Source organism: Kogia breviceps, chromosome 4 (genome assembly GCF_026419965.1).
Source record: "Kogia breviceps isolate mKogBre1 chromosome 4, mKogBre1 haplotype 1, whole genome shotgun sequence".
Lineage (NCBI taxonomy): Eukaryota > Metazoa > Chordata > Mammalia > Artiodactyla > Physeteridae > Kogia > Kogia breviceps.
In genome coordinates this window covers 71,094,728-71,118,115 of record NC_081313.1, presented here as the reverse complement: position 1 = coordinate 71,118,115, position 23,388 = coordinate 71,094,728, and the positions used below count along the sequence as shown (strand labels likewise).

The 23,388-nt window shown below is 37.5% G+C and overlaps 1 long non-coding RNA gene across 1 annotated transcript in view; it reads right to left on the bottom strand.

Moving 5' to 3' along the window:
• LOC131756230 (uncharacterized) overlaps positions 1-22,650 on the bottom strand; it is a 105,032-nt gene extending 82,382 nt beyond the window's left edge. The window contains exons 1-2 of the long non-coding RNA XR_010840189.1: positions 22,548-22,650; positions 21,860-21,973 (exon numbers count right to left, since the gene is read on the bottom strand). This is a non-coding gene — a long non-coding RNA (uncharacterized lncRNA). The remainder of the gene's footprint in view (positions 1-21,859; positions 21,974-22,547) is intronic.
• Positions 22,651-23,388: the final 738 nt, after the last annotated feature.

Sequence of the window (23,388 nt, the reverse complement as noted above, 5' to 3'; positions counted from 1 at the left end):
TTATTTTGCTGGTGGGGACATATTTAGAAGTAAGAATAAATAGACAGCAAAAGTCAGATTATAAAGGGCTGTCTCTGCTGAGCTATGGACATTTTATTTTACCCTGAAAATTATGGAGAGCCTCTAAAGGGCTTTAGGGGGATTACATGAATAGATGTGCATTTGGGGGGCTGCACTATGGCAGGAGTAGCGTACAGAAGTGTGTGATGAGCAGTAGAAAAATTAACTAGGGGTCTCTTTGCAATAATTTAAATTTGGAATAGACTACTGACATTGAGAGAAGAGCAGGAAATAGATCTTAGATATTTAAGTGGGCTGTGCACCAAGGCTTAATCATGAATTAGAGATTGAGGGAAAGCTGGAGGAAGAGGGGATTAACAAGCAGGTTTCTTGCTTGGGAGACTGGTTCCAGGGCTATTGCTTTGCATTACTTAAAATCATTACTTTTTCTCTAAAACTATCCTTCTATCCATTTATTCCTTTGATATCACACTCCCCTTGCCCTCATCAGTGAACAGCTGGACAGATGAAGTGTCATGAACTACTCTCCTTGATTCCAGCTAACTATATACTTTCCACTAACACTTCACTGGTTATATTACCTTGAGGAACTTTTCATTTACCTGTCACTCTTAAATACAGTGAAGAGTTTCTACTTATAGAAAAACCAACCAGAGACAAAGTGTGTTATACGGACCCATAACATTGGAAAGATTTAAGACATAATAATTGATATAACAGAACATTGAGATATTAAAATATGTTGTACAAATTTTCTGGAAATTCCGCAGAAGGATATATCCAGATAATGAACTAAACTTTTCTTCATCCAGAAAACTATAAATTTAGGACACACGTTCAGTATGGATGAGACATGCATCTCTGATATACTTGATAAATGTTGACTATTTCAGATATATTTTAGTTCTCTGAGGCTGTGAACCAAGAAAAATTATTATTCCTGATGCAAATATGAAAGGACAGTATCTTATCAGTAGAATGTCATCTGATTTTTTATTAAATTATTTTACCTAATAGTATCTTATAGTATAAACTATATCTTATACAATTATATTATATTATATTTAACTTAGCCCAGTTGGTTAGGATATGGTTATTGTAGTAGAGGTTGAAATTTCTCATATTATTCATCCTACTGTTCCTTCCTTTTGTTACACACCCTCCCTGCATGGTTACCCGGTTATATTCTCCATTGCCCAGCATCCCTTCCAGCTACTTACATCTTATAACTAAGTTGTTTCCAGTGGGATATGAGGAGATATATGTACAACTTTCAGGTCTTGTCCTTAATTTGTCTTGGTCACTTCTTTTAATCTTCCCATTGGTTAGCAAAAGGCAAGAATAGGAAATTTTCTTGGACGCAGAGATAGAAGCTACATGACAAAGAAAGCAGTGTCAACCCACCAGTGTGGATTCTGGACTACCAAGTTGAGGCTTACCACACTGAGCATTTTCTCCTGCAGCATTATATGAGAGAAAGAAATGTACATCTACCTGCTTTATTTATTTTATACTTTTGTCTCTCTGTTACAGAAGCTTATTCTGTGTCCAGACAGATACTACTGATAATGACAACAGTCTTCAGCCCCAGTGTAACACTGGGGTCTGCACACACGAGCAACTATCTAAAACATGTTATAAAAGGAACACATTTTACAAAGGAACTGGGCAGGGTTGAGGGCAGAGGGGAGGGATGGGGATCGTGCAGACAGATCATAGCAAGATAATTATCAGGGCTGGAAAATAATGATGAACCACATGGACTGTTCTTGTCCTCACTTCCCCCAGCCTGCATTCCCAGACTTTCACTAAGTCCAAGGTCAACATTTAGGAACTGAGTATGCGGAAGATGGACCGTCAGGACAACATTCTATCTGGAATCTGAGACTGGTTTAGGACTCTTCGCTACGCTGATAATAACCCAGAGGGTAAACACCTTATGACTGATGAACCGCTAAGTACATATGTATCAAAAAACACTGAGTTGACATGCCTTCCTTGCACTGAGTAAAACCTAAAAACAGGGACACAGCTGGTCAGGGATGTGGTCATTTGGACTTTCCATTACAAAAAAAAAAAAAATCCTCACTCATCGTCACTTCTTGCCTCCTACAAACTACATTTGGATTTTACACCTTTAGACTATGACATCCTACTTCTAAAAACTAAAATGTAAAGGTTTGGGCGGTATTATTCATCAGCTTGTTTTAAAAATCATTTGAATTCATATTTATAGCATCATGCAAATATAAATATCATGAGGCAAGAATAAACACTGTGCCTTAAAGTGTTTCATTCCAAGAGTCTGTGGAAACCTTTAGAAGTGGGCAGTAGAAAAATCACACTGCCTGATTTTATTTATGATCTACCCCTTGAGTAGTGGGCAGACAAGAAAATTTGTGCATTTCTTCAGAAGTCAGCTTCATCTGGGAATAGGACAAGGTGTAAAACTGAGAGCAAAGTCTCAAAGTAATGAGGTTGACAGTGGAATGTGAATTAATGTAATGTAGATTATTTTTCCCTTAGTTCACAGAGCCTTCAGAGCTACCAAAAAACTCATAATAGAATACCCTCCAAAAATACAGCTGATCTTCACTTCACAACATTTCAGAATTGATTATCATGATTTCAAGATGGTATATGGGTTACAAATGGCCACATTAGTCTTTTAATAACAACCTATGGATCCAGAAGAGGTTAACTGAGATTCTAATAATTTAGACCCTGATGTGTTCAGCATTTCTGCAAAACTTGAGTGGAAGTGTGTGCCTTAAGAACTTAACGTTGACTTTAACAAAGAAACTGTAGTTGAATACAATTGAGCAAAGCATGCAAAATAACTTATACTACTTAAAAAGCAGAATGAGTTAATACATCTGGGTAATTTATCATTGGTTTTACTGAGATTTTAAAAAAAGTCTGAGAAAGAATACGACTATTTTCATAGTGGAAGAAAGAAGTACTTGTTAACTCTTTAAAGAGACTTGCCTATTGGAGACTTATCTATCAATTCCAAATAAATATATTTATCAGCACAAAGAAAATATTCTTATACCACTTCATAAGATTTATTTGAAAGGAATTCCTTTAGTTTCTCCATCATTTTTTTCATTATTCCACACTGAAATGGCCTTTTTAAAAAATTGAGTGATTTACTCAAAATCCAGAATTTTACTAAAGTTAGAATTTTTAAATTTAGTTTTCCCGCCTTTTGTGTTTTTTTGCAATATAAGTGAGATGGTGGAATATGAAGAGAAATATAGATAACCATACTGAGAAAATATCTTTTGAAACTGTTACTACCTTGTCAGAACAAACATCCTTATTAAAGGGACACCAGTGAAATTATAGGACAAGAGTTACAGGACAAAACATAGAAATTAGTAGTAGTTGTAGTTATATTGTTCCAAAATGACTGCTTAGTTTTGAGAAACTGTTTTACCTTGGTTTGGTTTGAATAGAGTATCAGGGATGATAAACAAATAAACCTATTTGGCTAGAAGAACAGATAGCAAAATAAATTAATATATCCAGAGGACTGAGTGATAAAAACTAGTTCTTCCTTGATAGTACATTTTTCCCAAAGAATCTAAGAATGTTTATAATGATCATCTTTACTTGGAAACCCTTTATCTGGATGGCAGGAACTCAGCCTGAATTAAGTATACTTCATTTATGCCTCATAATTTTAGTCAAGTTCTTAATATTTTAATATAGAATCATCCTTTGTTGGCATGAAACAAAAAACAGAAAAGAAATAAGTAAAATATAATGTATATTTATCAAAATCCGAAATAGGCAAATTTGTTGTTATTTGGATTTTTTTTAGAAAGCTGCAGATGTATCAATATCAAATTCAAGGATAAAATAGTCTTGAAACTTACTAAAGGACACATAACTCATTTGGTCTAGTAAGCTAGGGATGAAAATGATTAGGAAAGGCACCCGTTTTTTCCTTAGTAAATAAGTGTTTTAACATGGCTCCAGGATTTTCCCTGCCTGATAAATGAGCACAATATGTAATATGGATAAAAATTGAGCCTGAAGTGTTTCAGTAACTACAAACATCTTAGGACTGGAGACACAATTACTGTACACTATATATTTAAACTACACACTCCAGTTCCTATATGACCAACTAACAATGGACTTGTCAACTCATATATTCTGTTAACTTGGCCCAAACTGAACTCTTCTTCCTTACAGAAACAGCTTCTACTCCTGTCCTTATTTTATTACTGTTATCACCTCTCTCCTGTTTTTCCGGACTAGAATTATCCAAGTCATGTTTGACTCCAAATTCTTTTTCACTCACCTTTTTCATCCACACAGTAATTAACAAAAGTTTACACATTTGTCTTTTCATGCTCTGCAAAATCTGTTTCCTCCTTTCCATTCCAACTTCCACTGCTTTAGTTTAGAATCCTAAAATTTCACCCTTGCACTCTTTCCTGTTTTCCAAACTTTTGTCTTTGCCTGTAACACCTTTCTCTTTAAAGGCATTCTGTATATTGTTGCCAAATTCATTTTCCTTACGTATCATTTTCATCCCACCACTTTCGTGTTTGATAACTTGGAGACCTTCTAAGTCCTTGATCTTAGGTGTCCTAACTGTGTGATATTGGATGCATAGTATTACTCTCTGGTCTCCGTTTCAAGTGTGAAAATGATGGTGTTGGATTAGATAGTCTCAAGGTCCACTCTGCCATGTGTGTTAACCTCAGATTATGTAATCCTGATCCTCCCACTATCTATAGCAGAAGTTCTCAAACGTGGCTGTACAGAAGAGTCACCTGCTGTATCGTTATTTTCCATTGGCTCCCTCCTATGCATTCTTCCTCTCTACCCTGTTCTGAGCCCCAGAAGGATAACCCCTACGCAATGCACCACCTGGATTCGCGTGCCCACTTGGTTTGGCCAATGGGGGGCCCTGAGAGAAGACAGGTAGACAGAAGGAGAGAGATCAGAGTATTTTTTTAAGTCTTTTTCTGTTTGGGAATCACATATTTAGCAGTAGTTTTGTCCCTACAGTTCTGGCCAGGAGGCTAAATGGATTCCAGATGTTACTAATTTCTGGCCACCTTCTCCTTAACACTGGGTCTGTTGTGTTAACCTTGCTCACACTTTAACAAGATATCCCTTCAATAAAGCCTTTTCATCTGAATCTTTTTTTTTCTGGAACCCTAATCAATATATGTGAAGAGATTTTTTTTTTTTTTTTTTTAATACAATGCTCAGACCTCACTCCAGACCAGTAGAATGAGAAACCCTGGGTGTGGGTCCCAGGTAGAAGTACTGTATAAAAGCTCCTCCTTGTAGGTTATAAAGTTCAAACATATTATATCCCATTCAAGGCTATGTGTTATTTGATACCAACCAATCTTTTCAACCTAGCAGATACTATAGGAAAAAAAAAAAAAATCTCTCACAACAAAACTTGACTAGGTGATAATTTTGCCAATAGGCTAATTTAAAGAAACATAGGCAAAAATCATAAACAAATATAAATAAATATAACACAAATTGGACCAACTGCTTACATGCTAAAAAAAACCTGTTTCCCAAATGGAGCAATAACCAGAGTCAGGAAGAATTATTGCAACAAAAACTGGAAAGAGGGCTTCCCTGGTGGCGCAGTGGTTGAGGGTCCGCCTGCCGATGCAGGGGACGTGAGTTCGTGCCCCGGTCCGGGAAGATCCCACATGCCGCGGAGCGGCTGGGCCCGTAAGCCATGGCCGCTGAGCCTGCGCGTCCGGAGCCTGTGCTCCGCAATGGGAGAGGCCACAACAGTGAGAGGCCCGCATGTCACAAAAAACAAACAAACAAAACTGGAAAGAGGTTATTTTAAAGTTAATGAAATATATTTAAAAGGGGAGATCTTTCAAGCTATCATATTCTTCTTATGTATCTCATACTCTTGAAATGCAAAGTCTCAAAACATCATTTTCACAATATTTCAGTCAAGTATGTTTCTCTTTTCATTTGATCAGTTATTAAGAAGTCTCACATGTGACCTGCATAGTCTTTCACCTGCCTTGATTACCATTGGTTTACATGCTAACAAGCAGAGAATTGGACCAATGAGTTTGTAGTCAGGGTGAAAGGAAGAGATACCACCTTTCTTCAATTACACAGGGACTGGTGATGTTTGGGATGAACACGTGGTAGTTAGTGCCTTTAGTTATTTACAGATCTAGGATTCTAAGATGCTTTTAAGTCTTGATTGTCTGACAGATAACTTCTTCCCCTGTGCCTATCATAAAGGCCTGTTTCAACTCCTCTGATCTCAGCTGGGCAGCCACTGTTAACTGTTGTTGGGAAGCAGTTTCAAATCAGCAGGTCAACCCAATCTTTTGAAGACAGGGCCATTTATTCAATAGTTAGAGTGCCAACCACAAGCAACCAGAGCAGCATAAATTTGACGTCTAGAGCTGGTCATTAAAACAGGGTTTTACATGGGCTTCCCTGGTGGCACAGTGGTTGAGAGTCTGCCTGCCGATGCAGGGGACACGGATTCGTGCCCCAGTCCGGGAAGATCCCACATGCCGTGGAGCGGCTGGGCCCGTGAGCCATGGCCGCTGAGCCTGCGCGTCCGGAGCCTGTGCTCCGCAACGGGAGAGGCCACAACAGTGGGAGGCCCGTGTACCGCTAAAACAAAACAAAACAAAACAAAAAACAAAAAAAACCCCAGGGTTTTACTGGATGTGGTCTTTAGTTGAGTCAGTAACATCACAGATAAAATGAAATGATAAATGTGCCTTCGTGGCAGTTGTATAATTTATTTACTCCAAATCTATATACAGAATAGCTGCTTGAGGATTGAATGTTTTATTGCTATATGTTCTGGCACCATTATCTCTATCTGTGTTTGGTTTAGGGTGGGGCAGAGAATAAGATGGTGTTGACAGCTATGAGTAATTTACCTGGAGCCCAGCAACTAATATCACCATTGTTTTTTATTGTTCACAAACATAACAGATTTGGATAAAGAACTCTGTTACTTTAATTTCAATGCCTAAAAGAAGAGGCAAATGGACGTCAGTTTTAGTTACAGTATTTTGCCAAAAGAACTAAATTGTTCCAGTTAGTGACATATTTTCTAGGGAGGTCAGCTCTTCCATAAAGAAGAACAAGGTGGTAATGTTTGATTAATTAGGCCTGAAATTTTTAACCTTAGCCAGTTTGGTCAAATGTAAAAATGTAAAACACTTCTTAGGAAAAGAATTATTTGATTCATAGAGAATTTTCCTCCAACATGAAACTTGTCGTTTTATGTTTATCAGAATGTATTAAGTTGTCATTAGTACTGGACAGTGAATCAAGTGGTAACTTTGAGGTGTCTAAAATATTCTAAGACTTTCGTTCCTCTGGCTGTAGTCAGATGTGAAAAAACTGTTCTCTCGTCAATCAGTTCCAAGGTCCAAACTCCTTAGTGTTTAAGCAAGGTTGTGTCCTGTGGAAGGTATTTCTTCATGCTAGACTTACTATTCGTTACACAGGAAGATTACAAAACCGTGTAAATGAGCAGTGAAAGGAAACCCAAAAAAAGCCTTTCTCAGTCAGTCAGAATGTGTGTTTATACTATAATCAAGACACTTGAGTCGCCTTAGAATAAAACAAAATCTCGGCAGGTATTGAGGGTCTTGGAAGGGATTGCGTGACTATGTCATTAGAAAACCATATATTTTTTTCCCAGTCTTTGAATTCTCTAACGAAAAAAAAAGACTTTTGGCAGAGAGAAGAATGGTATGTCTTCTAAACACTAAAAAATTCTCTCAGAGGCCTTTCCAAGATGTTTTGGACGGCTCTCTGCCTCTCACTCTCTGGCAGCCCGCTCCTCCATCAGTGTTTGCAGAAGGTCAATAAAGCCCGTGCAGGCGGGCACCGTGGAGTGCATGTGTGAGAAAATCTGCTGTGTTGCGGTAAACGCAGTGTCCGCAGATTCATCAGGAATGCATTTGTTCCTGGAAGTGCTAGCTATTCCGGTAACTGGCTGCCGCCAATGTTTTTAACCATATCCTCCACTTTTATGCAGACGTTACAGGGCAGAAAACCAGTCTTCTGTTCTCACTGCCTGCATCAATTTGTAGTTTGTTACTTGATCGGCTCGTCTTACCTTTCGTCTGGTATAAAGGGCAGTCTGGGACACTGCAGTTATGTCTGGGGCCTTCTTATTAGACTTTATGATGAAAAGGGGCTCTCTAGGGTAAGGAAAACTCTGAATCTACTTATTCGGCTCTAAAGAAAATAACGGGCTTAAGGAAGAGCTGAAAAATTGTAGGCAGTGTGAAAATTGGAGGAAAATAACTTCTGCCTTCCAGATTTTCTCATACATAACAATAGGAAAAAATTATATTTTGTGATTTCACTAACACGTTAGTAATTATTTTATTAAGAATTCTTTCGAGAACAGACTTGTGGTTGCCAAGGGGGAGGGGGAATGGGGGAGGGATGGATTGGGAGTTTGGGATTAGCAAATGCAAGCTATTATATATATGTATAACTGAATCACTTTGCTGTACACCAGAAACTAACACAACATTGTAAATCAACTATACTTCTGTAAAATAAATCTTTTACAAAATAATCCCTTTTCTCTCTGAGAAAATGAAAAAATACCTCCATTCTTTCTAAGCGACACTTTTGTAAGCTAGCCCTTCTGAATGTCAGTAGTACTAATACTGTTTGGAATCTATAAGGAGAAATCGGAAAAGGCAAAATGAAGTGGTGTGCTAAAAGGCCAGGAGATCGTGTGGGCATACACAGCAAAACAAACATTGCTACTTTTAACCTGATCTGACTGCCAAGATGAAAGGAGAAAACACTAAATAAAAATGTTTTCTCCTTCTCTGAGGGCAGCTCTGGTCTGGCTTTCTTGAAGTAATGTCACTGTAAGGGGGTGACAACACTGAACTTCCTGTGATAACAGTATCTGACACACCATGGCTTCAGCTGACTTGTAACCGGCGTGTTAGAACGCATGAGAAGTACAAGGCCCTTCCATCACGAATGAAACACATCTGTCCAGGAAATACACTTCGCCATGCCAAAATGCTTTTAGTGTATCTGCCCCCTGAGTGCCCTCTCAAGCTACAATTCCCTGTCAGCAAGTACCTTGTAATTCCTTTCCTTTTATGTTGATGAAAGTCTTGATCTATTATGCCAATACTGCATACTTTCCACAGTCTCCCAGAAACTGTTACCCAGCCATGTGCGCGGGAGATCATGCTTTGCTACTTAGACAACGAGCCTCAGCGAACAGCATCGGCCCTTGCAGAAAAGCAGTAGCTAGATGGTCAGACTTTCTAATATGGCTCAAGTTCCGCTTCGGGAAAGAAATGAAAGAGGAAAAAAGAAAGGACAATGGTGAGATGAGACACTAGGGAGGATAATGCCCTGCTTTTAGAGGGAGCCAAGAGGAGTGAGTCAGGAGGGGATCTGACTTGCTTCACTCTCCAACCTAGTGGGTTCTGACTGTATCCAGTGAGTTTGGGTTAGGATGAGTCAGAACTGGAAATGCCCCTGGGGTTTCATGTCCATTAGCAGTAGCAACAGAGCCTCACAATGAAGCCTGGATAACCCCTACCCCCATTCTTGAGAAAATCATAGGAGCCCAGGTTTCCTCTATGTTTTAAGTTACTCAGACATTCGGAAGTCATCGCATTCACACTCCCTCTGAAGAGCAAACTGAATTCTTAAATTCAGGAGTTTGGGGCTTAGCACAATCCAAGAAGATCCACAGGAAGGGACCAGGTTAGAGCAATTCTGCACTGCACTGATGTTTACACCCACCCTAGCGTCAGAGAGGTGAGGAAACCGATTCAGAGGTCGGACAACTTGCCAGAGGCTAGAGAACTACTAGGTGGCAGAGCAAGTGATTCAAACCAGGCGGCCTGGCTCCAAGTCCATGCCCCTAATCACTGCACTCTCACATTCCATGATCATTAAACACAAACAGAAACACTGTTGGTTAAATGACCACTAAGGTCACAGTACACTGATGATAAAAGCAAGAAGACAATCCATCCACTTCTGAACCCCTGACCACTTGTGGTTAAGCCTCTGAAACACAGCCAAAGGAGAACTGAGAAATGTCCGTCAGCTCTTCTACAGCCCAAGCTCCCCTGGACAAAATCCAGCCCTTTCTTGAATGTGGCTTATTTTAGGTTAATTATTTAATCTTTGGCTCTTCAACTATTCAGTGAAAACAAAACAAAGTCTCACATTCCAAATTCCCTAAATTGATATCTCAGATCCTATATTTTATGTCCAGAACTGACTCAAAAAGAAGACAGTATCTTTGAAGGCAGCACTAAAGTTTCATCAACATTTTTCTTTTCTGATAAGACGACAAGCTGAAAAAACCTGCGTTATTACAGAAGTCCTCAACGGTTGCAAAAGGTTCAAGTATAGTCCTCAGTGGATGTTTCTCAATGAATAAAACAGGATTTGCAATAGACCTTTTAGCCTCCATACCCCACGCATCGTGAGAGGAGTATAATAAATTCCATGGCATAGGTGTAATTCAGATTTCCAACTCCATATTCATATGATTGTTTAATATTTATTGACAAGCAGTATTTGTTGGAGGGCCAAGTCAGCCAAACATTTAAAATAATTTCCCTCAGTAGAAACTCTGGTTTGTAAAAATAACTTGGCAAAATAATTTATAAGTGATGTTCTTAAGTGATCAGCATGCCATCCAAGGAAATGTTGAAGTTGGGTGTGCTATTTTAAAGAAGGAGCACACAAAAGTTTCCAATACAATTCATTATAAGACAAAGTCGTAGGTGGAAAAAAATCCTTAATATTATTCTTCAGGTAGATATAACAGGTAGAAAAGCACTCCATTTAAAACATGTCACTGCAGGAGTGATTTAATTATCCATTTTGGCTTCTGAATTGTGTGTTCAAGCTTTGTAACCTTTCGATTAAAAACAAACAAAAAGCAAACAAACAAAAAATCCTACAATTTACATAGTAGTTTGGGGGCTGTTTTTAATAGTTAGGAAAAAGAAGCCATCTGAAGAATTAAGTAACTGTAAAGTAAGATGTGGCCCATTTTCTCTTTGATGTGACTCTAATTCTTTTATCTATTTATTTCAAATATGTATAAACACATATGTAACTAAATATGCAGTTACATAATCTGTAGCGATACAGACTGACTTCTAACCAGGGTACTACTTCAGGCACTGCAGGCTAAATAAGACGGAATCCCAGACCTTAAGAAATTTACGGCTTAGTGGGAAGAATAAGAGATGTATAAGAATAACTCCTATAAAAGGACTATGTGATAATTAACAGCTGATAATGTCAACAACAGATTTGAAGAATTCAAAAGAAGAAGCTATCTCATCTACTTCAAGACATCAAAATGCTTCAAGGAGAGAATGCATCTGAGAAGGGCTTTGAGCAATGAATGGGTAGCTCAAAATGGGCTTGGAAAGAGGTCCCAGAAAGTAGAAAAATAGGCCAAGGCTTGTACATGAGAAAGAAACAACCCAAAAGCCAAAAATTAAGCATGACATCAATAGGAAAAACAGGGGAGAGACAAATTTAGTGGGAGTACAGTACCTTAAAAGGTTAAGGCAAGAAAAGTTAATTTAAACATCACAATGAAGAGTTAGCTTGGATTTCATCTCCTATCTTAAAAGACCTCTTGAAGAGGGTCATTGAGTAACTGGAGTTACCCTTTTTGCAGGTATGTCAAGCAGTGATTTGAAAGATGGATAAACTAGAAGAAAGACTAGAGACAGCAAAGCCCAATCAGAAGCACATGCACTTGTGTTAAACTGGGGTAATATGATGAACCCTCAGGACCTAGAAAGGCACAACAGGAATAATGGAGGAGGAGAGAGGATTTGCAATTCACTGTTGAGGAAGAATTTCGAGAATTTATCATCTGATTAGATTTTCAACCTGGGTTAAGGAAAATGAATTCTTAAAACGTTTTTAAGCCTCAATGAGTAGAAGGAACATCCCAAGGAGAAGTATTGGTGCAGAAAAGTTGACCCTAATATTAAGCATCTATTTATCAGAGGCTGTAGGCAGTTTAGTGTGTGTGAGGCCCTTAAAAGAACCTCTCAAACCCCACCCCCGCCCCAGCTTATTCACCAAAGTAGGTATGCAGCTTAAAATCACCAGAGCAGATGCATTTTCTATGATCAGGACTATTACTAAAAATATCCTCCAGGTTTTTTGTTCCAGATGAAAGTGCTACTTGGGTAAATTTGAGCTTTCAAGTTGAAGGTACTACTATTGTTACTTAGATGTGTTCTTATTTGAGAGTGTTACTTCCTGTGGCCTGAGTGTTCCACTGATAATACTAGCACGTTCTGCACCCCCTCACGGATATTGGGGGAAAGTCTCATAGCCAAGATTGACAAGCCTCATGACTTTCCAAGTTAAGGTCAGACAAAGTGCAGCATTTTCTTGAGCCACTTTTTTCTAATAGTCTCAACAGAGCAGACTCCCGTGGTCACTTACTGCTATCACTTCTGAGTGATTGACAGCTATGTCGCTCAGTCTGTACTCTGATTCCAGTTCAGAGCAGTGCAAGTGCTAGTGATCTTGTATTCCACAGACTTGGACTCTAATTCCATTTTAGTTATGCTGGTCACAAACTCATTTAACCTAGGATGGAGTAATTTCTACTTTAGAAACCCAGGCTTCATCAATCCTACTATAGGAGTTTATTTAGTTGTGTGAACTTAAATTTTTGGCAACTACCAAAATGGACATTCAGAAGTAGAGCTACATCCTAGTCTCCCTTCCCTCTTATTATCCATCCTAATTATTAATAACAGTTAAATTTCCCAACTCATCACATTGGTAATAGATTTGATGATTCCAATGATTGATTCAAAAATATACTTGGGTACCTGTTGCGTTCCAAGCCACACAGCCAGATCTGAGGACTCACCAGAAATATAAAGAACAGTTTTATCCTCAAGTGGTTTATTGCCTAGGCAGAGAAACAAAGATATATGTTTTCTTTGAGAATTTTTTTGTCCACAACTTTGAGAAGCTATCTTATCCATTAAGTGTTCAATGAAGCCTTAAGACAATATAGGTTACCTTATAACATAAACTCATGAATGAACTTTCTAATTATTATTTATCTGAGCATTTTTGATAGCCTTTAGACTTCTAATGTTTCACGTATTTGCTCTCAGAAATCCCCATAATATTGAATCATCAGTTCCTGGACAGCTGTTTCTGGAGTTTTCATGTTCCCACTTAAATACAGGGGATTAAATGGTAATAGAAGTATGGGGTAAAGCTGATCAGATATCAAGTGTCTAAAGAAGATATTCCTCTTGGCATGGAGTGAATTAATGGGGGGGGTCACACTCTCTTATTATTTGATTATAAGACAAATAGAGAACTCCTTCTTCAGGAGAAAAAAATTCCTGTTCACAGTTAAAATTGTTACGACAAGGATGCGAAACAGCTCAGGCAAAAGAATGGTCATTATGCCCTCTATGAGATCAAAAATAAAATGCACCTAGAACTCTGTCTTAACAAATAATCTACTTTCTGGACCTTGTTACTCTGGCTTTTATCCGCATCTAGGAACTCTGAAGTTATTGCACTCAAAGATCATACTTTTATCATTAATTATTTATCTATAATTAACTTCTAATTAATGGGTTTAGTTTAAATCATTATAAAATACAATTTTTCCCCTATTTTACAAAGAATTAGAGCTGAGGCTATTAAATAGTCTGGGGGTATAATCAGGAAGGGACTTTATTACTCTCCAATCACTGCCTTTCTTTTTTTAAATTTAATTAATTTATTTTTTATACAGCAGGTTCTTATTAGTTATGTTTTATACATACTAGTGTATATATGTCAATCCCAATCTCCCAATTCATCACACCACAACCATTGCCTTTTAATATACCACGATAGATCTACTTTCTGTGCTCTTTGATAATAACTTGGGCATAACTTAGATTTCCAATTACTTTCAGTTATAGGAATACCCACATAATGATGATTTATAGATAGATAGTTGATAGATAAATAGATAAATAGATTTTGGACTTTTAAAAGTCCAGGGTCTACTAAGTAAAACCTTCAATCTCATATTCAATTCATGGCTCTTTTCCTCACTCCCTTAAGTACTAGATTTCCTGCAAAGATAATGAAGGTTCATCTTCAGGGCTCTGAACTTTCAGGGGCCTCTTACCAACCTATAATTCTGTATTCTACTCTTTAAAGACAGTTCCCCCAAATCGTGTAAGACCCTACAAAACCTAGGTTCTCCTATCTTGGCAATATATGCCTCAAGGACACGTAGGAAGGAAACATGTAACGCTGGCTCTCTCTTGGGGTAGTCTTACCTGACATAGACAATGCTCTCTCTAGATGACCTCAGAGGACTTCCTACAAACCACCTCTCTTTTAGTTCCTGGGCCCTGCAGTCCCTAGCACAGCCTCTTCTGCACAAATGTCAGGCCAGCCTCCTGGGTGGGGGCCCTTTAGATAGCTCAGGTCTGATCACCTGTTACAACATCCACTTGGCTCACAAAAAGCCTCCACAGCCTTGCCTAACAGCGGAGGTATAGGAAGCGAGACTGCTGCCCTCTCTTCCCTTCTCATCTCTCCAACTGCCTCTTTATCTACTCAGATAATATCAAGGGGCAGACCACCCACTCAACTGCATATGCAAATATCCAACCAATAAATGAAATGTCAGTATCTCTCTCTAAAATACACCCCCCAAGCTCTAAGAGGGATTTCTTTGGAGCCCCTTTCACTTGGCTGAGTGAGGAGACGGTATGCAGTTTCTCCCTGGTTAAAGACTTAAAGACTACTTCTGAGGGAGTCTTAGCTACTTGTTTTATTCTTTAGACTATCGTGTTATTTATCAATTATCAGCCTTGAGGTTTTATCTAAAATACTGAGATAATAGTCTCACTCAAATACTTTTCTAAATAAAAATTTTATTAAAAAGTGTATAAACCTTTAAAAAATATATAGCCTAGTGGGGCTCAGCTGGCAGCAGGCATGAGGACACACTCAGCCATTCACTGATTAACCCTTCCATGGACACCAGTGTCTGCACCAAACCGGACACTGAGTAACACACATTTCCCGTCCAGGTGGCTTATCCCAAATACTCCATCGCTTTCTGGTCTCATCTCCTGACGCGAGACTATAAAAGTCTAGAAGGTGGGACGCTGTGAAACATTGTGCTTTGCTGCCTGAAATGATGTAGATGATGCCAGTAACTAAAATTAGAAATATAGAAGAAGGAGTAAGTTGCGGGTGAAAGTGGAGAAGTGTTATTTGTGGGATTCATAATGATAATGACCAACACATTCTCACGTAGAAAGATGCACAAATAGAATGGTTCATTCCACCATTGAAAAAAAAAATAGTTTATGGAACATTTTCTGTGCACCAGGTTCTTTGCTAGATATTACTCTCATATGATTCCTCAATAGCAATCTAAAACATTATCTGTGGTTAACACACACACACAACTTGCAAACTACAAACTAACATCACACTTCATGTATCATCAATTGTAGGCATAGAAGTGGATAAGTCAGTGTGCATAATGTATCCCATTTGGGGATTTCACAAAGTACAGCATTAGGAAATGTGAACAATACAATGAATCCAAATATACCAGATAACTCATTCTCTGTGATAACTGTGATGAAAGATTCATCTGAAGTTCATCTACTGCCAAATAATTTTTCAAGAAATTTTGTTGAGAACCTACTTAGTAAATTAGACATCAGCTTTTGAAGTACTGTAACATGGTTCAAATAACTGCATGGAGTGCTATCTCTGTTGCTCACTACTGTCTTTCTGGGTTTATACTGTTTGTGGCAATAGCAGGTGCTCATTAAATATTTGCTGATGGAATGAAAGAATGAGTGAATGAATGACTGAATAAACGAACGATATATTCTCCCAACCTATTCAGTATCCAGGGCAAACTTGAGGTTTTATTGGTGAAAGAGGCAGAAAGGGAGCTTACCATAACTTGTTAAGTACGTTTTCTATTTCCTGACATGGTTACCACTATGCACAGGATTACATATATATTTCATCTAATTCTCAGCTTCCTCTGAGGTTTGTGACTCTATGTGGCAACCAAGCTTACCTCCTCTAAAAATGGACTAGTAACATTCCTGGAAAAGGTTCCAGAGGAAAGAATACCCTTTCTTTCAGCTAACTCTTAAGGAATGAGTCCTTTGCAAACATGAAGGAACCTACCTATAATTATCTGTGTTTTCTATTCTACCATTATATAGTTTGTTCCATCTCAAGTAAATCAACAACTTAATTAAAAATCCAAAAATTAGAATAGCTGTAACTTGCTCTGAAAATGAGCTCTAGGCTTGAACATAGCTTCTAGCTTTCACTTAGAATTAATGATCCATTTGTTTTAAAAATTTGTTAAAATTAAGCAATATTTTTACTGATTTTCTTGGCGAATGTCATGATGCAAGACAAAGGGAAAATTTTCATCAGATTGAAATCTTTAATACAGAAACATGTTCTAGATATTTTTGTAGCCTGTTCTTTATTTTTTCTAGCATATTATGAGAATCACAGTTCTTTTAAATGTAATTTTTGGAAAACATATCTCTAGTACTACATATGTAATACTGATTCCATGATGCTTTACATTTTCAAATGATTTTCACGATGATATTATCAGCAATACATAAATAGAATGGGGAAAAAAAATAAGACAATGAGTAGATTTCTCCTGAGGACCATGCAGCTTGTCCTTCAGGAAGAATTAGAGGTGAAACTCTAACCTTTTATAGACTTTCTTTTCTCCTCATGAATTGATGAATTTGCCTAAAATGAGTCACATTATTAGCACGGAGCTGCTACGGCAGTGACTTTCCAGAGGCACTGTTCAGGCCCTACTGCCTGAACTGATCATATGAAGCTTCTTATTTTCCTCTCATGATGACCTATTAACCTCCACCACTCCACAGAGCTGCAGAATAGGGGCCCACTGCTTCAAACCCTGGTCATTTGTATATATGTCAATGTCTTTGCCATGTATATGAATGGCAATTTCAGAAGCAGCTTGCCTGGTGCTGATTTCCTTTAAAATTCTACTAGTAGCCAGAAATAAAAAATGACCACTTTTTTTTTTTTTTGCCCTTTCACTTCACTGGGGCTGCACTCACGCTATTACTCATTTAATTCAAGTATAAAGATAAAGCCCACTGAATATTCAAGGTGAAAGTCTGGTGTTTTATAATTTTTTTTTTTTTTTTTACTTCAAACTGATGAATGTATTAATTCTCCACTTCATTTAGTATTTCCTAACCTTGGGAGGAGAAGGGTATCTCAGGAAGGTTTTATAATGATAAGAGTAAGAAGAATATATTGACAAGAAGAGATCTTCCATGTGATGCAATTTGCTAACCTCAGTGAATACAGTGATAACACCAGAGACTTAAGATACTTGTAAAAAAGCAAGTGTAATAGATATTTTGTAAATACACAAGAGTGCTGTAAATTGTGTTATCAATAAAACATCTTAGATTGTGTTTCTAAGGCTTTCCATATTTGAACTGACCCAAGTCGTTTGCCAGGGAACGATGCTTCTAATCACTCTCTGAAACTAACCAAACACATTAAGCTGACTTTCTAACGGCATGAGCAGGATCTCCCTCCTCACGACAAGTATGATTTTCAAACCAAGAAACTTTAGTTTGCCCTTCAAGAAGAGTGATTTATAGGAGTTGGTGTGAGGGAAAAAAGGAACCCTACTTTACCCAAAAAGGAGACGAAAACCTTGCCCGAGGCAGCATTGTGACATTGCCAATGTGAGAGGGTTGCGAAATCCTGAGTGTATGTTTTTGTGGTGATGTCTGAAAGTACTGGTTACTGTACTGATGTCTCGCTATCATGCATCTCTATTTCCAGACCCACTTCCTTATAATTGCTAATGAAAACAGAGCTGTGAGCAGAGCAGGGTATAGGTCTCTGCTTCCATTTTTCTGTTGTTTTCACTGATAGATGGCTTCCTCTGAAAGTTTCAGAAAAATTCTCTGCCACTTTTAAGAAAGAAAATAAATTCTGTCTTTTCCTAATTAAAGAAATACACTATGTTTGTTAAGGTTATTTAACTTTTTGTCATGTAAGCTGTCAATTTCTTTATTCCTCTAACCCTAGGCATCCAAGAAAACCAGTCTCTGACTATTAACGTGCATTCTGCGAATAATCAACAGACTAAATCACAGTAACTGAGGAAAATCAGGATGAGCCTAATAGTAGCCAAGCTCTAAATAGGACTTTAAAATAAAAATAGAACATGTGACTCAGAATACAGTACTAGTTCTTCATCTTACAGATGTTCCCAACCATCAGAGTCAGCATGGGCTATGACACTGGTAAGTGTGGGCTAGATGGGTAAAAATTTAGAGAATGAAAGGCTTTTTTTTTTTTTTTTCAGACTTTTCTTCCTATTATTTCATGTTACCTCATGTTTTACAGAATGCACAGAAAACTCTGTCTACTCATTCCTTATTTGCCTTAATAAATAACAAGCTTTCAGCGAGCCTTAAATTAGCAACAGAATGCCTTGTTGCTCCCTTGTCTAACGGCATTTAGGTTTACAAAACACACCTTAGGAAACAAGTATCTGGCTTTAGTCACTTGCTAATTGTCACCTCATGAAACAAAACTCACCAATGATTTCTGTCATGACACACCATGCACAGGACCGACCACAGAGAAAAGACAGCATCTCCAACCACGGAAGGGACACAACAGAAATGCTGCCATGATATTTATAACCCACCTACTCAGAGGACCAATTGAGAAACTCCATATGGACTCCAGTTTGCCACTAGCCCACAGAATTGAAATCTCTTAACTGGCTTAAATTAAGAATTTGGGGATAAGTATAAAACTTTGAGGATATTTATTTTCATAATTTTAGGCAGTTTATTTTCATATAGTTCTTCTCATCCTACCTAATTCGCTTTTAGTTGACACATTAGGCAAAGGAAATGCATTCTTAGAAAGCTTATAGATGAGATGGCCAGGTATAATTGAAAAAAATTGTTTAAAAAACACTATCAAATAACTCTAAGGTGCATTAATGACAGAAAGGGTGTCTATATATCCAGTTTAAGACAAGAAAAAGAAGCTAGCCCGCAGGGAAGTAGATTGGTTGATTTGAATTATCTTAGAGAAGACTGAAACCCCTTCCTCTCACTTCTCAACACTGCCAAATGGCAGGTGGTACAAGTGCAGTTCCCCAGTAAGTTCCTGTAAACAAAACTGCTTATTTATAGACAAGCTTCTCAGTACTGTTTTTCAGAAGGTCAGTCAGACTGCAACTCAGAACCACCTATCAACTGCAAAGAAAAATAAAGACGTAAAACCCTGACTTCAGAACTGTGCTTTACAACTGGAACCAAGTAATATGACACTCTTTGGAGGACCCTCAGAATCACGATTGAGAATTGGTGTAAAGAGACATAAGGAAGCCCGTGAGCCTCTGCTTTGGAACAAAAAGAAAACTGGGCTGACATCATGGAAATTTGCCAGCTGACCTAAGCAAAATTTGATGTATCTACTTCTCCTTTCTATTATTTTTTCTTTCTGTTGGGCATTCATGGGAATCAGCCTTGATGGAGGAATCACTGAGCCTCAGTGTACATACAGATCATAAAGTGGAAAATGAGGTTATTGTAGGCTTCCAAAATTTTTTGCCTTACTTACTTATATAAGTCAAATTAAAATAATAAAAATTCCAATGGCATTGCCTTTTAAATATATATATATTTCACTGTACCTTCATTTATTCTCATAATTCTCCTGCTGATACATACAGATATATACAGATTAACTCAGCATAAATTTCAGAAGGTAAATTCTTCAATTGTCTTAATCCTGACTTGTGTTACATATAGAAAAAAGCAGGAAGAAGTATATCTGCTTAGAAAGATTAACAATATGGCAGTTTTTAATGTAAGGGGTCCATGAAATCACTTCATACATTCACCAATTTCTATTTATCAACTGTCAAACGCAAGGCAGCCTGTTTGTTCTGAAGTGAATAGAGTTGCAAAGATACATAAATATAATCATACCCTTCAGGAACTAAATTTCACCAAAGAAATAAAAAGCAAGTTCCATTAAAGCAGAGAGATATATTTGCTCACTTCTGGCACACAATAGGTACTTGTTGCATACTTACTGAATGAGTGTATAAAACATAAAATCAGATAATTCCAATATAATGCAGGATATAAATTCCAAACATGATTAAATGTAATGGGATTTCAGAAGAAGCAGGAATCACTGTTAGCTGAATGATCAGTAAAAATGGAGTTGTATAAATTGATAAGAATTTCAATGAGGGAATAGTTCAAAATGGGAAATCATTTGGTAGGCAGAAATAAGAGAGGAAGTCTCAGGCAAAAAGAACAGAAAGAACAAGACTATCTGGGCATGGGGCTAGAATACAGTGTGCAAACAAGCGGTATCCAGGAGATCAATTCAGTGTGAGTAGGTGGGGGAAGTAATGGAAGAGAATGGATTGGAGCCATATTACAAAGGCCTTGGTTGGTATACTGAGGACTTCTGGACCAGGGGACTCTGGGTTCCCTGGAGTGCTAAATTTTTTGGAGCACTCTCCACAATATATGCATATTTATGCATTGGGATTTTATGAATTAAACACGTTATATTATCTACACATCTATGTATGTATGTATGTATGTATATGTGTATATATATATTTATACACATATTACAAGTAGAAAATTTTAAGTATTCTATAGCTACTATACTTTTTAACAACACATTATAAACATAATTAAATAACGTTTTTGTATGTATTTCCTTAATATATGTCACTGTGTCTCCTGCTGAACTGTAATCTCCATGAGAGCAGAAAACTTGTCATTCTTGTTTTCTCTATACTGTAAGTGCTCAGTGCAGTATCTGGCACAGAGGACATGCTCATTAATTATTAGCTTGATGAAGGAATAAACTGAGCAGCTGATTGATCAAATATATTTTGAGGTGAGAATATACTAATCTAGAATTACCAAACATCCTTGACATTTCCCACTAGGGACTAACCATCTATCTGCCATTTTCTTACAAAGATAAACCTTCAGTCTTAAAATTATCAATGACAGATTCCATATTTAAAGAAAAGGTAGAAGACATAAGACTGCTCCATCTTGGAGTATAACACTGAAACTTTCTTAGTGTATTCCACACTTCTAAAACTGAAGAAGCATTTCCAAACTGAAGAAACAGCTGGTCCACCATAGGCATTCCCCCCGCCCCGCACCCACAGAAGCTGGATTAACAAAGGAATATGAATTCAATTTATAATTTCTTCACAAAAAACAGAGTCTCTCAAAGTGGGTTCCTTGGAACCCAGGTGTTCCAGTGGGATCTTTAGTGGTTTTTATAGTATGAGGTTTGGAAAGGGAGGTTGAAGTGGGGGGACTCCACCATGTTACTTCAACCAACCATCTCCAATTTTCTCTATTAATATAGGTACTTTTTACAAGATGCTGTTTGAAAGAAGGGGTTCTGGCAATCAAAATAATACTCTGAAAAAACACTGATTTAAAGTTGTTTAAATCCTTTAGAAATCCAATAGATCCAACTAGTAACTGTGCAAAACCCTGAGTCTTAAGAGTTTTGTTTATAATTTTATATAATATATATTTTATATATAATTACATCTAATAGGCTTGTTTATATTATATAGCACACCTACTCTTTCATCTATGGTATTTCTGCTGGTTAATACAGAGTAAAATAAATGAATAAAACTAACACTCTAATCGAAAAGTAGTTTTACCTTACTCGTTTTCTGTTTGCCCTCCCAGGTCCATCTCTTCCCTTCTATCTTCTACCTATCATCCGGACTTCCTTGTTAGTTGGCTTCTGGTTGGGGGTCAATCAATGGAAGGCACTGGAGGGAGATCAGATTATGGGAAGAGAAAGAGGTCATGATTGATTTTTCAATCCCTACCTGCTTTATTACTACATCTCTAGTAGTAGCTGTATCCCTCCATGGCTCCCAGGGGCAGACCCTTCACCACAGTTCCAGTGCTCATTGGGCTCTAGAGACACTGTTCCCTTCCTTTTGGCTCCAGAGGGTAGCAACTTCCCACTGTTGCTAGTGTCAGTGTTCGTGCCAGCCTTTGTTTGTTCTCCTACCTCTCTCACATCTCTGTAACTAATCCCTTGTCTCTGTATTTGAACCATCTAGTGAATTATATTTCCTACGAGGACTATGACTGATCCAAAATTTAAGCCTATTAAACCAGCAAGATCTCAAATACAGAAAGTAAAAATGCTATTAAAATGTTTTAATATTGACTCTTCTGTGTTTACCATGTTTCCAATATACTAGGACACACAGTTTTTTGGGTTTTTTTGCCAAAAACAATGACTACCCTGCTCTTATAGACTATGAGCAAATAAGAACTACAGAAAAAAGTGAATTTAATGTCATGTCAATGAATGTCCAGAAAATTTCTTACTTCGATAACGAAGATTCAGAACTCCTCATTTTCCACCTGCATGCAAACCAATAATCGACAAGGCTACATAACTCACTTCACAAAGCCAGGGAAGATTCAGGAAATGTCCCTGAAAAAAATTCAAAGAGTAACATTTATACCTGTGCACATATGTATATTTTCTACACAAAAGCAGAATATGTTATTGTCAGAGGCCTGAGAGATGAGGCAACGACTAGTAGCAAAATATTTTCATCCAGGTATAACTGTCCGTTACTGTCTGTATTTCAGCGAAAAGTACAGCTGGTAAACACCTTGATAACCGTAACCAGCATTTAACTCTAAAAAGTGTTGTCTCTAGAAACCCTGAGAAAAAAATAGATGACATGAACACTAAGAAACTTTAACAACACTAAATAAATAAAGAACATTACATGTTTTGAACATATTCTCGAAAAGGGATCATACAGAGAAAGTTTCCATAGAGCTTTTTTGAAAACACTGACTGGTTATTTTTACGTAGCTGTAAAAATAAATAAATAAATAACATGCCTCTTTACAAAGGAATAAAGAGAAAATTCTTGTGATGAGCTTTTAAGAAATCTTGTTTTTAGAGAAACATTCAACAATCCACCCTATTACTTCAGGCATCTTAAAGGGATATCTAAAAAAAGAAAATAAATATTAAAAACAAAGGCGATACGTGAATCTGTACTGGAAGTTAAATAATTATAGCACAACCATTTCTGCAAATCTAAGGTCTCATCCAGATCTACCATTAGTGAATGTAGAAGACATCTTCTGAGACCAGAGAGTAGAAGAAAATCAGGTTACTGGCTTCTGTCTGCCTTGAATTTACAGA